The sequence below is a fragment of the Arvicanthis niloticus genome, chromosome 29 (genome assembly GCF_011762505.2).
Source record: "Arvicanthis niloticus isolate mArvNil1 chromosome 29, mArvNil1.pat.X, whole genome shotgun sequence".
NCBI classification, from domain to species: domain Eukaryota; kingdom Metazoa; phylum Chordata; class Mammalia; order Rodentia; family Muridae; genus Arvicanthis; species Arvicanthis niloticus.
The window spans coordinates 16,909,085-16,925,545 of NC_133437.1; the positions used below are offsets into that span (position 1 = coordinate 16,909,085).

The window sequence follows — 16,461 nt, forward strand, 5'->3', positions numbered from 1 at the left end:
AAGCGTCCGTCTTGTCTGCTTCCGCTACCCTTCGACATTCTTGTCTGACTCACCGGACATCGCAAAGGCTTCTCCTGCCCCGGGCAGCTCGTGGATATGAAACTCCATGAGGATATCTACCCTCTGTGGTAGGGATCTGACATTCATTCTCTAGCAGGGCTGGCGATCAAATGCAGCGAGCGGGTGTCATGGCTCAGCTTCTTCACCTGCTCCTTCCAGCTTCTGCTTGGTGACTGGCTCGTTGTTGGATTGGGTTTGCAAACAGACTTGATCGTTGTCAATAATTTCTTTGACGTCTTTCTGGCATTCCTGATATGACCTCATCAGTTCACTGAGCTCATTATGCTGTCTACTCCAGTGATCTGCTAGCCTGCAGTAACTGCTCCATGTTGTTCCTGAGCTTCCTGTATTCTCACAGAGGTGAAGGGATCCATTTCCCCGTCTTTTCACGCTCAGCAGCTGGACACCACCAAAGCATCTCTTTATCTTCTGAACTGCACAGATCCCTTGCAAACTTGGTACCGTGTTCTTCGCACTCTGGTTTTTGACTAACATCTTCCTGCTTCATTTGTGTTCTGTTCTTTCTCTGGGTCGAAATTAATGGAATAGATCATCTTTGAAATCGATATTTTATTTCTCTTTTCAACACCTCTGACGTTAAAATGACAGATCTTCTTCAGGAGTATAGGCATCCTCGAAAGGCATCCCCAACTGTAGTCTTCCTCAAAAGCCGCTATGTTTTAAGAACATCTTTAACATCTTTTTAAGAGATTGCTAAATTTCTGTACCTTCCCTCGTTTTTCTACATTGGACAGGATTCTATTTCTTTGGTGGTGGGAAGGAGCTGCAGCAGAAAGTGGGGGAGTGATTCCGATTTCAAGGGAGGGAAATGGTGATCCCAGAATTCAGTGGTTCTTGTTTAGCAGCAGGCATAGGATTAGGAGATGGAGAACTCATCTCAGCTGAGTTGTCAGTGGGACCCCGCCATTGGTGAACCCGAGGAAAGCAGAAAACCTTAGAGATTCCAGAAAGGACAGATGGCAGTCTCCTGTGAGTCGGTAGAGGAGATGGAACCAAGCAGGCCTTATGGACCAGAGTTAAGGACTGAGACCAGGGAGATGGTGTTCAGGTAGAAGGTTACATCTCAGACAGGCCCAGGGTGGAGGAGTTGGGAAGGGGAACCAGGAGCTGGAGCTCCATCTCCCTTCTGTTAGGTTTCTGGTATTTTTTTCCAAGGTCCCCCACAGCTAGGTCTTTATTCTGTCATTGCCTTCTGAGGCAACAGATTCTGTTTCCTTACATCACAATGGAAGTCCCCTTAAACTCCTGGTCAACAACTCAGATTACCACAGCCAACCTTACTCCTCCCACATAAGACCTCTCCTTCATGCCTGCCCCTGTTCTTCTCTACTACACTCTTCATTCTAAGAAGCACTACAGTGAGTTTCCTACCTCACCCTCCCACCCCCACAACTTCACCATACAACACCACACAACACCACACACCACGCACTGTGGCAACTGCAAGCACTGTGTTCCATCTAAGGGTATATAGGTTGAGAGAAAGCCCACCAGGCTGAGAACTCTTTCATAGAAGGGTAGGAGAGACTTTGTAAAAGATGTATGTGTGGAGGTTTCCCTGAGAATGGCCTCCATAGACTCATAGACCTTGCATACTTGGTCGCACGGAGTGGCACTAGCTGTAAGGATTAGGAAGTATGGCCTTGCGGGAGGAAGTGTATCACCTAGGGGTGGGCTTGAGGCTTCAGAAAGTCCACTCCAAGCCCAGAGTAGACTTCTCTTCCTGCTATCTGCACATCCAGATGTAGAACTCTCAGCTCCTTCCTTCTGCACCCTCTCTGCCTGCAGGTCACCATGCTTCCCACTGTGATAACATTGGACTAAACCTCTGAAACTGTAAGCCAGCCCCAATTAAACGCTTTCCTTTGTAAGAGTTGCCTTGGTCACAGTGTCTCTTCCCAGCACTAGAACACTGACTCAGGACAGGATACAAAACAGGACTCCTGAAAGTGCTCTATCTTTAGTGATTTTTAGGACACTAACTGTCAATTCAAAAAATATTCTACTGAATGATAACAGGCTATTGGCATGAGTTAACAGCACCATTATAAATTAGGGCTCTCTCTCTCTCTCTCTCTCTCTCTCTCTCTCTCTCTAGGGGTGGGGGGGGGGGAGGGGTGGAACCCAGGGCTCTCTATATGGTACATGAGTCCTCTACCTCTGAACTGTATCCCCAGGCCGCCAACTGGGAGTCTTTTTAAAATGTGGTACCTTTAAGATAGGCTTTCTGAATGTATTTATTACTCTTCTAGTCAGTGATATAAAGCTTGGCGGTTTCTCATAGACCCTGACTAAAATGACAATGTGTCTAAAGTATTTGAAACAACTCAGTCCAATCTGAGACTTGGGGGCGGGAGGGGGGGATGACTCCATGGGTAGAGAGCCGCTGCTTGGAAGCTTAAAGACCTGAGTTCAAGCACTGGTTCTGACACACTCCTGGCACAGTTGTGTGTGCCTATGGGACTGTTGGGTTCAGTGGCTCCCTCCAAGATTATTGAGAGACCCTGTCTCAAAGGAGTAAGGTAGAACGTAGTTAATCGAATACAGCATGTGCTTTTCTGTCCTCGCACACTCAACATGTGCACCGTACATGTACATACCACCCACACATGTTCAAACACACACACACACACATATTCACACTCAAACATCCTTAAGAAATGAAATCATTTGAAGCCTATTATATTCTTGTCTTTGAATCTTAGCATCAGGACCTTTTGAATATTAAGTTCAGAGATTTTTTTTTTTTTTTGTAAGACTCCTGTTATGAAAGCTATCAGCTTTCATGTTGATTTCAAGGGAAAATCCACACTTATTTTTCCCCTGTAGAGAGGAGAAATTTATATTTACTTTTCCTCCCATGGCTATCAACATTGGTCCTAGTTTCTTTGAGCTTCCTGCTCATCTCTGGGCAGTCAGGCTCAATGTCATGGCCACTGTAGGCTCTATTCAGCAGAACCTGGCTTGCATTCCGTTTAAGGGTTGCTTTTTTCTAACTCACACAGTGTCCAGAAGCCAGAGGTCAGAGGTCATTCTCACACTCTCCTTCTGGGTTTCCTTTTGCCTGTATTTCCACTTTACTCAAAAGTACCATCTGAGACAGGTGTTTTTGGTTTGGTTTGGGGGATTTTTGTTCCGTCGTTCGGTCATTTCCAGCTTTACTGCATTGTAATCAGAAACCACCTCTTCTCTAGCATCTATGGCACCCTGCGTTTGAATGGAGAGATAGATTACATTGCTGAAACAGAAAACTCTTGCTCAAGTACCAGCCAGCAAGCATCTTATATAATCACAACACGGTTATGGAAACCAAGGTCGGCACAGTACTGTCATGTAAATTGCAGATTCTCCTGGGTTATCCTGTTTCTCCACTGAAATTCTCTTTCTGCACCAAAATCACACCACATTTCCTTGCCATGTCTAGTTTCTTCTAGGGATTTCCTGATGATGACCAAATAGGCATTTTGTGCTTATGTAATTTCTAATCACCTCCTTGAGGTGACATGCTTTCGGTAGGAATGTCCCAGAAGTAGTGTAACCATGTGCCTTCAGTTGATCTGCCTGAAATCTAGTGACTCCATTTGCATGGGGCTGGTGACTCGTCTATCATACAGTTGCCATCTTTGCATTTCTAATTAACAAATATTAGATGAAACACTTCCGGGGATATGCAAAGACCTCGTTTCTCTCATACTTTTGTACTGATTTTAGTTCCACAAGAGAATCTAGCCTGTATTATTACAGTGTTGTTCTACTGATAAATGTCATTGCCCCAAATCCTTTTGTTTTTATTAATAGGAAGCATTTAGTAAAGAATTCAATTATTCATCCAATCTTGTGTCTACACAAGCATGGAGTTATAGATACTTAATAAAATTGAGTTTAAAGACAATACTATCAGGCTGGTGAGATAGCTCGATGTATAAATGAACTGGCTGTAAAAGTAAAAGGATCTGAGTTCAAATCCCCTAAACCCAGGTAAAAAGCCAGAGAGAGCCATGTATGCCGGTAATGCCCAAATTTGAAGGTAGATACAGGTGGGTATTGAGGGCTCTCTGGCCAGCCAGTCTAGCTGAAATGGCAAGCTTCAAATTTGGTGTGAGATCCTGTCTCAAAAAAAAAAAAAAAAAAAAAAAAAAAAAAAAAAAAAAAAACGAAGGTAGAAAGCAATAGAGGAAATCCCTCAAGATTCTCCTGTGGTCTCTACAAATTCATACACCCACAGATTCTGTATGCTCAAATACCTAGGGGTAGTTTGAATACGGCAGAGAAAGTTTGGTAAAATAAAACATCTTTGTTTTAGTAGTTGTTTTATAGTTAGTTTTATGTGTGTACTTTTGTGTGTATGTACATGTGTGTATCATGTACATGCCTGATACTCTCAGATACTGAAGCTGCCATCAGATCTCCTGGAATTGGAGCTATCAGGGGTGCAGGCACCAAAATGCTCTTGGGCCAGGAGGCCACCTCTCTATCCCACTTAATAGTTTAAGAAACAACCATAGTATCTTATTGATGGCTATTATGGTTAGAATCTTAGGTTTGTCAGGGGTGCTGTGCCATTTTTTAAAAAGGAGCCTGGTGTACATGAAGACATGAAGAGGGCATTGGATCCCCTGGAACTGGAATTATAGATGGTGTATAGATGGAGTTATACATTGCCACCTGGGTGGAATGTCTAACTGGGAACCAAACTTGGGTCCTCTGCAAGAGCTGCGAGCGTGCTTAACTACTGACTTGTCTCGCAAGCCCCTGCAAGACATCATTTTAACATCTTGACTTACTTTGTAACTTTAAATGTAATCCCATATTTGTATATAGCCATTTTATGGGAGATTTTTTCTGAAACTGAAATTTTTATTTAAAAAAAATTAAAAGACAGACGGAGCTGGATACGTGTCCGAACCTTTTCCTCAACAGGTGGTACCACCAGGTGGTGCTATAGACCTGAGACATTGTAACTGTGACTGAAGGAATCAGAGACTGACTCCCGGGGAATCTGAGCAGTGTTCACTCAGTTTTCAGGGCTCAGAAATGTTAGTTCTAAAGGACTTGACAGAATTATGAATTCTTGACAGAATTATGGGCATCTGGGGAGGCAGGTTCTGTGGGCAAGGAGGCTGCAGGAGCGTTTTTCACACCAGTGTTCTTCAGGGACAGCAGGTTTCTGCGTTGCTGGGACTGGCTTGTCTTTACATGCCTCTTGGCAAACAACCCTGTAGAATGCAGGCAGCAGCTCTGCAGCTCCAGAGTAGAGACTTCTGAGAAACTTCCCCAGAGTAGAGACTGTCCCAGCAGCTTCCTATGGGAGCAACAGCCGGTATTCGCAGAGACCAAAAAGCCAAAATAAAAGCAAAACCCTCACACTTTACCAACAGACTTTGAGCTCTTGGAATCTGGCCCAAAATGTTTAGTCTCAAGGACAGCTAACGATTGCCATAAACTACTACTTAGGTAGGTGTGGTGACCCGGTGCATACAAGCTCTTATTGCCAGGCTGGGACTCACATGGTGGGAGGCGAAACTGACTCTGGATAGTTATTTTCTGACTTCCACATGCCACAGACAGACAGACAGACAGACACACACACACACAAACACACACACTCAGAGTCAGAAAAATGTAATACAAATTTTAATGAACTATGTAACAAAAGAATGAGATACCCACTTCTATCTTCAGAAATGGACCGGCAACACAAGATATAAGATACAAGCAAGAACTTCCCCCCAACTGTTATAAAAGTGGTCTCATCTCTCTGTGATAGTGATAGTCTATCCTCTATCTTTCTATATCTGTCTGTCTGTCTGTCTGTCAATCATCTCTATCTGAGAAGGAGCCCACTGTCTCTCTTGAAGCATATATTTTTAAAGTCTTTTTGTAGCAATCCTTGTCTGGTAAGTAGATTTATTCCCTACTGGGGAAGGATGGGCTTTGTCCAATGCTCATTCTCAGCATGACAGGATTCACTAGTTAAATAAAACTTGATCTCCGGGTTCAGGAGAGACAGAAGGCAGGGAGTGAGAGAGGACATCTGATCAGCCTCCTCTGTGCCCTTGTGTGCACCACGTACAAACATGTGCACATATACTGGTATATATAACACCCATATGTAAACCACACACATAAACATATACAAAATAATAACTTATCAAAAGACTTTATTGCTTAGGTGTGGCTAAAGCGCTAAATAACAAAATGTCTGCCCTGTGAGACATCTGCCCTGACCCAAGCTCTTCGTTTTGTGCAGGTAAACTGCAAACACTGTTCGTGCTTTGACTCCATCTGACTCCTCAAACTCTGAGACCACGCCTTCTTGCTCGCCTGCACTAAACAAAGTTTCTCAAAGGCTTTCTAGCTGGTAAGCCCAGAAGGCTGGTTTCTCTGCTGCCCTTTGGCGGTAGACTATACTTTCCATCTGGCTATTCCAGACATGTAGGCTCAAAACTAGCTATGGTGGTGGACAGCCTGACCCAGACTGGTTTAACTGCCCAGCAGGGTTAGTTAGAGCAGCGTGGTCAATTGCTCACTCGCCCAGATCCTCAGTTTCCCCAATGGTTCCATGGGGCTGTGGTTCTATTTATGAGCCTGGATATTGTGATCCTGAGCACAGTGTCTGGTATTTAATAAGTACTAGAGAATTCTGGGTTTTCTTTTATTTGTTTCTTGAGACGAGGTTTCTCTCCCTACATCTTGAGCTCAAGTTCAAATTCCTCTTGCATCTGCCTCCCAAATGCTGGCTTACAGGGCTGGGCCACTACTCCTGAGTTAGGAAACTAGACATAGTGGGACTACAGTTCTTCCCCACTCCATGACAGCTGGTGGTGCTGGTGGTGCTGGTGCTGATTGCCCTGAGAAATTCTCAAAGGCTTTTTTTTTGTCCAGGGCAGCCTCCAAAGCCTTGCTTGGTCAACCTAGTGGTCAGCTGGTTTCCATACAGAGACTTCCTACGATGCTTTGGACAGCCATTTCCTCTGTTGGCCCAGCTTCTGTGGGTATGCTGAGGACGCTCTCCGTACTGCACATGGTGCTGGACACCTCAGGCCTGAGACCTGGGCCTTCTAGTTTTTTCTAGCCTTGTAGGTGTGGCTTCCTAAAGGCTGAGAAACATGTCTAATACATTAAGTTTTCCATACACTTCCTCTCTTGGGCTCCTGTTACCTCCCATTTGCCTGGCCCCTCCAGCAGCCTTCGTGCTGATCAGGTTAACTGAGGGCAGTTTGCCTTGGAATGAACCATGCCTTGACTCTCACTCACCTCTGACCTCCTGCGTATTTTCAGGAACAGTGTGGAAGTCTAATCTGTATATGTACATCATAAAAGTCACCTTCTGTAGGGTGTTCTTTGGAAATAGACAAGTCTGTCTACTTGTGCAACTGCTTCATAAAATGGTGTTTTATCCTGAGCTTTCCATGATACAGTTTAGGTACAAACGATACACCAACAGCAAAATCAAAAACCCTATTTTGTCTGCCTTATACAAATCTTGTAAGATAAAACAGAAAATTTATAGACACAATTCTGTGTACGTTGAGTGCAGTTTTTTCAGGAATTGGACATGGAACAATCCTATCGAATTTTGCATAATTGTAGGTAGACATAAAAAAAGTATCTGAAGCTGACTTTTAGAAACATAGACCTTTAACGGGAGAATAGGGAATCACAACAGAAAGCTTTATTTGTGATAGACAGTTTGTTTCTACTAAATGTACTGCCAAAATGGCTGCTTTAGTCCATGTAGAAAGTAATCCAAGATAGAGCTTCATTTAGTATTTTGGATCTAAATGAAGGTGATTGAAGGGCTCCTACTGTAAAAATAAACAAAATAATAAATAAACAAACAAAGAAAGAAAGAACAATAGAGGGAAAAAGGGAAGCGAGATTACTCAATTCCCAAACCACTTCCTACAAACTACTTAACTTGTATTATTAATGATTCCATATCACATTTAAAATTAGTAATGTTTCCCCCCAAGTACCAACTAGCATATTAAACATGTCAAAATGAAGCAAACAACCACACAGACAATGAGGCAGATTATATTTCAGCCTTAGAATTTAACGAGATGGCACGCCTGCTGTGCTACTTACTATACTGGAGCCTTGGGGATAATGACTTATGTATCCATCCTACAGCTCACTAGTGAACTGAAATACCATCAGTCTTTAGTTCACAGAGTATATGGGACCAAGTGAGAAAATTCAGTGTGTGAGGCTGGGTGGTGGTGGAGGTGGAGGAGGAGCAGTACTCCTTTAATTCCAGCACACAGGAGACAGAGGCATCGAGATGTCTGTGAGTTCAAGGCCAGCCTGGTCTACAGACCATGAGTTCCGTGGCAGTCTGATCTACAGTGAGTTCCGTGGCAGCCAGGGCTACACAGAGAAACCGTGCCGCTAAAATCCAAAAAATTAAATTAAATTTTAAAAAGAAAGAACAGAAAAGAATTCCCTTACACATGAGAACATAGCTTATTGTTTCTCACTTGCTTTTTCCAACACTTGCCTTATCTAGAATAATAGTTCTTGTCAATTTCTTTTTATCATTTTATTACCATTGTTATTAGAAACAGGGTCTTACTATGTAGCCTAGGCTAGCCATAAATTCATGATCCTTCTGCCTCAACGTCTTATTATGGGGTTACAGTCATGCAGGGCTCTGGTTAGTTTATAACATTGTTTCCTCTGTTAGAATGTAAAGTCCATGAAGGCAACACAGTTGTCTTGTTTCCTGTCGTTTCTCTAAAACTTATTAAACCCATGACTCATAACACATTTACTATATCTTTGATGGTATGGATAAATAAATGATTCTATTGATGAATTATCCTCAGATAAGAAATAGATAGTATGCCAGGCATGGTGGCTCACACCTTTAATCCTTATAGTCTGGAGGCTGACCTAAAAAGATTACCAAAAGTTCAGGGCCAACCTGGACTATAGTGTGAGATCTTGTCTCAGACCAGAGAGATGAAGGAACAAGAGGAAGGAGAAAAAGGAAAAAGAGGTGAGGAAGAAAAAATGTTGTGTTTTGGGTACTTTAAATGGCCACCTAGGATTAGGCATAGAACTGTCCAAGGACACTGGCTCACTTCAGCTCATCTCTGTCATAGGCAACAATAAGACACCTCAGGCAAAGACCACGTCAGTACCAGTAGACGCTTCCTCTAGTATCAAAGGACAGGTCAACAAGCAATGTTCCTCGTGGTCTTCCTGAAGCTTGTGTGATATTCCCTGTGTTCTTTTAAAAAGGTACTGGCCTCTGGAGCAAGCACGTCTGTCTTGGGTCAGCAGCTTGCAGCTTCCCATTGGCGGGAACCCAGTTTTCAGTCTGTTCCATCCAGCCTGCTGCCATGATGACCTTGCCCAACAGGAAGAAAAATCTAAGGTCTGTGTTCTGTGCTTCACCCTCCACTTTGAATTCTCTACTTGAAGGATTTTCTCCAGCTGGATTTTTTTGATTATTATTCTTTGAATTTTTTTTTGTTTGTTTGCTTGTTTTTTAAATTCTTCCTGAAGGAGCTTTATTGGAAGAGTTCAGGCTTTCTGCTGAGGAGTTTATGAAGGATATCAGCTTTCCAGCGTTTTGTGTTCATTTTCCAACAAGGGTTTGGCTCAACACAGTGAGTAAGGATTGCATTGCACTTCTGTTTCCAGTCTGTGCCGAGCTATCAAGCCGACTTCCCTTCAGTCTGCAGTGGAAATGGCCTTTCATCCTCCTTCAGCTATTGTCAACAAAGCTGTCTTTTGTGAGACATTCATCATCTGCCTTTAACTTCTAAGTCTGGTCACCTGCCAGCAACTTCAGCTGCAAAAACCCTGTTGCTCAGAACTTGAATTCCATTTTCTTTGTCAGAATACTTGCTGTGTTTTGGAAATTTCTGACAATGCTAATTTGGCTTGTTGCATTCACTTTTATTTCCTGCTTGTTATAAATATCTGAGTCTCTCTTTAAACACACACACACACACACACACACACTGCTGAGGCTAAAGCGCTGTTATAGAACAATGCCTAGCACTTATAAGCTCTGGGTTTCAGCAGCAGCAATAATCATATTGCTTTTGTTTTGTTTTTGAGACAGGGTCTCCTGTAGCCTGGGATTCAATGTATATCTAAAGATGCCCTTGAACTCTGGTCTTCCTGCCTCCACTTCCTGAGAGCCAGGATGACAGAAGTGCTGCATTATGGCTAGTGCATGTGCTGCTGGGGTTTCCTGCATAAGAGGTAAGCACTGCACCAACTGCACAAAATGAGTTATATCCCCAGTGCGGCACAAAACTTAACTCGTATTTAACTTGCCTATAAAGATTGAATAGTGAGATGGATCAACAGGTAAAAGAGTTCCTCACCAAGCTTGATAACCTGGGTTCAATTCTTGGGACCTGCATGGTGGAAGAAGAGAAGTGTCCCCCTACCCATCTGCCAACTTCTCTCAAGTTGTCCTCTGACCTTTATATGTGCTATGACACACATGCATGTGCACATAACTTAAACTGTGTATACAACTTGATCTAATATATGTTTATATTTTTATAATTACTCAAACAAATAAATTAATAACACATCCAATAGAACCACTGAAGTAAACTAGGTTCCCAAAATTTATATGATTTGGGATTTTTTTAAGTCAGGGTATTACCTAGCCCAGGTCTATCTCAAACTTATCATGTAGCCAAGGATGGCTTTGAACTCCTGACCTCCTGCCTCCACCTCCCAAATGTTGGGATTATAGGTGTAAATACCACCATGCCTGGTTTTGTTCCTATCTTCCTTCCTGGATTAGTAAATAAAGATGCCAGCAGCCAAAGCTGGGGAGAAGAGAGACAGGAGGGCTTTAGGCTTTCCAGGCTTGGGACCACAAGGAGGAGGAAGGAAGAAACAGAAGCCTCCATGGAAGGATAAGAACACGAAGGAGTGAGAAGGAGAGCCACCATGTAAAACGCAGAGGGTTGCCCAACTGGGTCAAGAAAAGCCAAGACGGAACATAGAAATTAGTAAGTAGTAACTTGGAGTTATGGGTAGGGAAGTGGATTCTAACAGCATGTAGGTTAGGCTGTTGCCCAGCTATATTGCTGCATGAGACATATTAAAATATAAGGGCTGTGTGTGTCTTTTATTCGGGAACATAAACCATTGAGGTGAGTAGTAACCCCACGCCGGGATTTATTAAAATACTTTCTATTGCAGATCCCTTGTCAACTTTACACACAAACACATACCTGTAAAGTTACAGTGTGATCCCCAGGATCACACATTAATATAGACACCACAATACAAAACATTTTTAAAAGGTGTCTCTTTAAAAATATACCATCTCATTTAAAATCTGAAGTCTCTTTAAAACTCCAACATCTTTTTTTTTTTATTTATTTAAATTTCCTCAGCCAGGCATGGGGGCACATGCCTTTAGACCTAGCTAGCACTCAGAGAGGCAGAGGAAGGTCTGTGAGTTCAAGGGCAGCCAGGGCTACATAGTGAGACCCTGTCTCAGAAAAAAAAAAATAGTTTCTCAACTATGGGTTTCCTATGCAATTAAGAATAAATACTTTCTTACTTCAAGAGGGAAGAACGGGAAACAGTCAGAATGTGAACACAGCAAAACCAAAATCAACAATATAAATGAATCAATGAGCAATATCTGTGATTCACAGGACCATCCTTCTAGCTCCTCCAGGAGGCTTGGGACCCAGCTGTGGCTCTGCCCTTTGCAGCTCGCACAGCTTGTCTTCTAGCTCCAGCTGGCTCCACTCCACTGCTGCTGCTGTTCTCGGTTGGTCATCCATGGCAGCTCCAAACTGTTGGGGTCTTCTGCTGCAACTGTGCTGTACTTTCACTAATAGCCTTTCTTGGGCTCTCCTCAAGGACTCCAAGCCTCAGTTTCTCTGCATAGCCCCTTCAATCCTGGGCCTTCTATTCCTCGCCCCTTCCGAGTCCCCTTCGCCTGCGAAAGAGACACGGGAGGCAGTGTTCGGGTGGTTACTACAGCGAGGCTTTATTCTTGTATCAGCAGAAGCGGAAGACCCCAAGCCTGGGAAAGGCACTGCTATATGTACCCTAGAGTGGTGAGTTCACTTCTGATTGGCTGTTCACTCATCACCCCATATTACGCCCAGGGATAGGCAGTGGCTTGGCACGCTTTTGCCTTTTGCACCTGTGTAGTTAGTTGTTTACTTGTGGGAGCACAGGATGTCCTCACCATCTTGTAGTGGCGAATGTTGTCACGCTCACCGCGGCTCCTAACAGCCTTCCATTTCTACTGAGGCTGCACCTTCATCAATGATCTCTTCTGGCTTCTCACATCGCCGAGCCTCAGTTGCTCTCCATGACCCCCTCATGCCTTCAAAACAATACCACTTGGGTGATGTATGCTACCAAGCTCTGCTGCCAACTTGAGGTCCAGCCTCCTCTGGAGCACAGCTAACCTTAAGGAAACACTTCCTAGAATACTTCACTTCAGTGATGCTGGTTGCTTAGACTCAGCTGACTCTTCAATCTTAGCTGACCAGCATTCACTGTCACGGCAAAGCAAAGGATTCACTTTAGGGGGTTGCTCTCTTATTAGTCACAGCTCACTCTTTAGCCCCAGCTGACCAGGACCACACATCCTTAACTCAAAATATGCAACAGCCCCGATAGTCCTCAGCCTTTGCTCCGTGACTTCTCAAACCAGGCCTCCGTCTTCTGTACCTTCAACATTCTTCTCTTCTCTATCTTCTCTCCCTAAATATCCCTCCCCTCCATGGGGTGTTTTAAGTTTCCAGGCTTAACACACACAATTCTGATGTTAGCATCCACATATGAGAGCATGTGGCATTTGTATGTTTGTGCCTGGGCAACCTCACTTATGTCTGGTTGTTGAAGTTAAGACTTTCCCCACAGCCATTCTTAGTCCCTTCATGTGCCCTTGTTAGGATTAGGAGGTTACAGGTGTGAGCTTAGTTCTGGGTTCCCTATTATGCTCCATTGGTCTTTTATACTAGTACCATTGGTTCTGAGGATAATAACTTGGTAACATTGTATACTGATTCCAACTTTGTTTTTCTCTTTTTTTTTTTTTCCCTCTCTCTCAAGATTGCCTTGGACATTTAGATCTTTGGTAGTTCCACACAAATTTTAGGATTATTTTTCTCTTTTTTTCTTTCTAGATTTATTTATTTTTATGTATGTGAATACACTGTAGCTGTCTTTAGACACACCAGAAGAGCGTATCGGATCCCATTACAGATGGTTGTGAGCCACCATGTAGTTGCTGGGAATTGAACTCAGGACTTCTAGAAAAGCAGTCAGTGCTCTTAACCGCTGAGCCATCTCTCCATCCCCTAGGATTATTTTTCAGTTTCTGAAACAACTACTGTTGTGATTTAGTAGGGATTGCATTGAATCTATAGAAAAAATGGGCAGCCTATAAACAAGATTGAATCATCTACTCCATGTTTAAATCTCCATTAATTTGTATGTTCTTTAGTTGCTTCTAAAGTGTCTTAGTTTGCACTACACAGACATTTTACCTATTTATTAAATATATTCCTAGTTATTTTATTTTTAATAGTATTTAAAGTGATATGATTTTCTTTATTTTTCAAAGAGCCCATTGTGAATATTAAAGTATGCTTATATGAAAAGAAAAATTACAGAATTTTTAATATGCAATTGAAGTTCTGATAAACCTAAATTAAAATATTAGGTGTTTCACCTAAGCCTCTTTATAACTGCAAAGAATCTGCAACAGGCCCATGAAAAGCAGATAGAGTGAAAGTGACCACTGCAATAATTCAGCAAACCACAGAGGAAGATAGTACGGTTGAAACAAGAGGCTAGAAAATTGTTCAATAATTAACAAAATGACAACAGTAAGCCTTTATCAGTAAATGGAGTAAATGGTATTACAAGTAAATAATATTCCTTTAAGCGTGAATACATTGAATTTCTAATCAGACACTCAGCACCTAAATACATGTTTCTAAAAAGCAAGTTCCAGCAGAATGTTGCCTCCCAGAGACACACATCTGCCTTCAGGACACTCATGAATTAAGTGAAGTACAAGAAAGTTCTTGGAACTGGCACTCAAAACAGAGCAGGAGTTGTCATACTTAGTCAAAATAGACGGCCTGGTGAGACAAGGTTTATAATGATACACAAGGGGCTGGAAGGACGGCTCAGTGGCTATGGGGCTGCTCTTCCAGAGGACCTGGGTTCCATCCCTGGACTCCCCTGGTGACTCACAACCATCTGTAGCTCCCGTCCCAGGGGATCTGGCATCCTCGTCTAGCCTCCGAGGGTACCAGGCCCACAAATGGTGCACAGCCATACAGTCAGCCAAAACACCTATACACATAAAATACTGATTGCATTTTCTTATTGAATAGTAAAAGGAGAAATACATTGAGAAGATATCATTGTAAATATGTATATGAGATTGGAATGTCTAATAATTTAAAACTGAGAATTATTAGAAAAACAAAGAAATAGCAGCCCTAACCATATTGACTTCATCAATGGATAGATCAAGACAGAGCAGTATACAGAAACTAAAGACTTGACTACACTATAGATTATAGATTATAGATTATAGATGTGTATGGAACACCCCCATCCAAAAGAAATGAAGTGCATGTTCTTACATGCACATGGAACGTTCTCCAGGACAGACCACACACTGACCCACAAAACATGTCTCAACAAATGTAAGAAGACTGAGACCTCAAATTTCTTTTCCGGCCACATGAAACTAGACTCAGTAACAAGCAGAACTGGCCATGGTGCCACATGCCTACAGCTCAGTATTCAAGAGGCAGAGGCAGGAAGGTTGCAAACACAAGACCAGTTTGAACTACACAGCAAAAACAGGAGACAAAAACTGGCCATTCAATTTTAGGCCCGAGAGCCTGAAAGCTAAACCCTTTCTCTGACCCCCAAGCCCTCCAGGCAGATGTAGCTGGTGGTAACCAGCCCAATTAACAATCAGAAGACCCTAGGTTGGATTTCTAACACTGAAAAACAACAACAAAAACAATAAAACAAAACAAACAAAAAAACAAGAGTAACTCTGAGACAAAACCACATACTCTGTCAAAGTAATATGCTACCACAGAGGCATTCCGGACAGGAAGTTTACAGCAGTGTATGTTCACAACATGAAAAATGAGACAAGCACCCAGGAGCTAAGACAGAAGGACTATGGGCTCCAAAAAGCGTAGTTAGGAGGGCCAGCCCCAGCTATATAAAAACTATCCAAGAGGTTAGCCTGGGCTACATAAAGAAACCCTGTTTTTTTAATAGGAGAGAGGGAATCTCAGATAACCTGGGACAAGTGAGATGGAGATAGCTAGTGGGTAAAGATCCTTGAGGACCCACCCGAGTTTGTGACCTGAAACCCACGAGAAGGTAGAGGACTCGACTATCATGTTAGCCTCTGACCTCCCACGGCACACAAATCACACCAAACACAAACACATGCTCAAAATGCAGATAAGGCTATTGTCAAACAACCTAATTTTGCGTTCCATCCTTCAAGAAACTAGACAAGTAGGCCCGCACTTGGCCCAGGGTTAGCAGAGGGGAGGAATAATGAAGGTTGAAAGAAAAATCCTCAGGTAGCTTAACTCTGGAGCGCTATTTTTAACCCTTTGGAACTGAGATTTTTGTCTCCTGAATGAACTCCACCGGGGGAGCTTTTCCTTCTGAGGTTTCTCAGAAGTCTTTGTGAAAAACCAGCAATATCTCCACTAAGGTTTTAGCTGTTGTTTGAAGACAAAGTCTCACTAGCCCAAGCTTCCCTAAAGTTCAGATGTAACATGTCTCCATGTATGACCCAGGACTTCTGATTCTCTTGCCTCTGTAAGGTAGTATGAAAGGGGACCTCAGGACCCCGTGGAGAACTGCAGATGCACCCCAAATCATTCACGAGAAACACGACTTGATGCAACAGCAAGAGGTTTACTCAAACTAGCATGCTAGGGCATCCTTCACTCGTACCCCACACAGGGGCAGAGGAAATTAGCAGCTAGCAACGAATTCTTACAGCTTAAAAAGGAAGAAACCACAAACCAGGTGGAGTTAGGGAATGGGGGAAGGAGGGGGTGCAGATCACTGATACGTTTGATCTCTAACTCTTAAAATGGATGGCGAGTCCCTTTATAACTGGCTATTTCGGACTAGCTACACTCTATCTATCATGAGCTCTGGTTCAAAGCGGGTCAGGCTTATCTCAAGCCTGTAGCATCCTGACACCATTTGTCTTAGGGCTGTTAGTCAGGGCCATCTGTTCGAGTGGTCAGCTAATTTCCTGGAACTGAGGCGCAACCGTGTTTGACTTACTGATTTTTATGTCTTTGTTTTATGGCCACGGTTCAAGGGGGCCAACTTAAATTTTCTATCTTT

The 16,461-nt window shown here is 43.0% G+C and overlaps 1 pseudogene; it reads right to left on the reverse strand.

The window, feature by feature from the left end:
- LOC143440246 (spermatogenic leucine zipper protein 1-like) overlaps window positions 1-16,461 on the reverse strand; it is a 37,856-nt pseudogene that overhangs the window by 1,293 nt on the left and 20,102 nt on the right.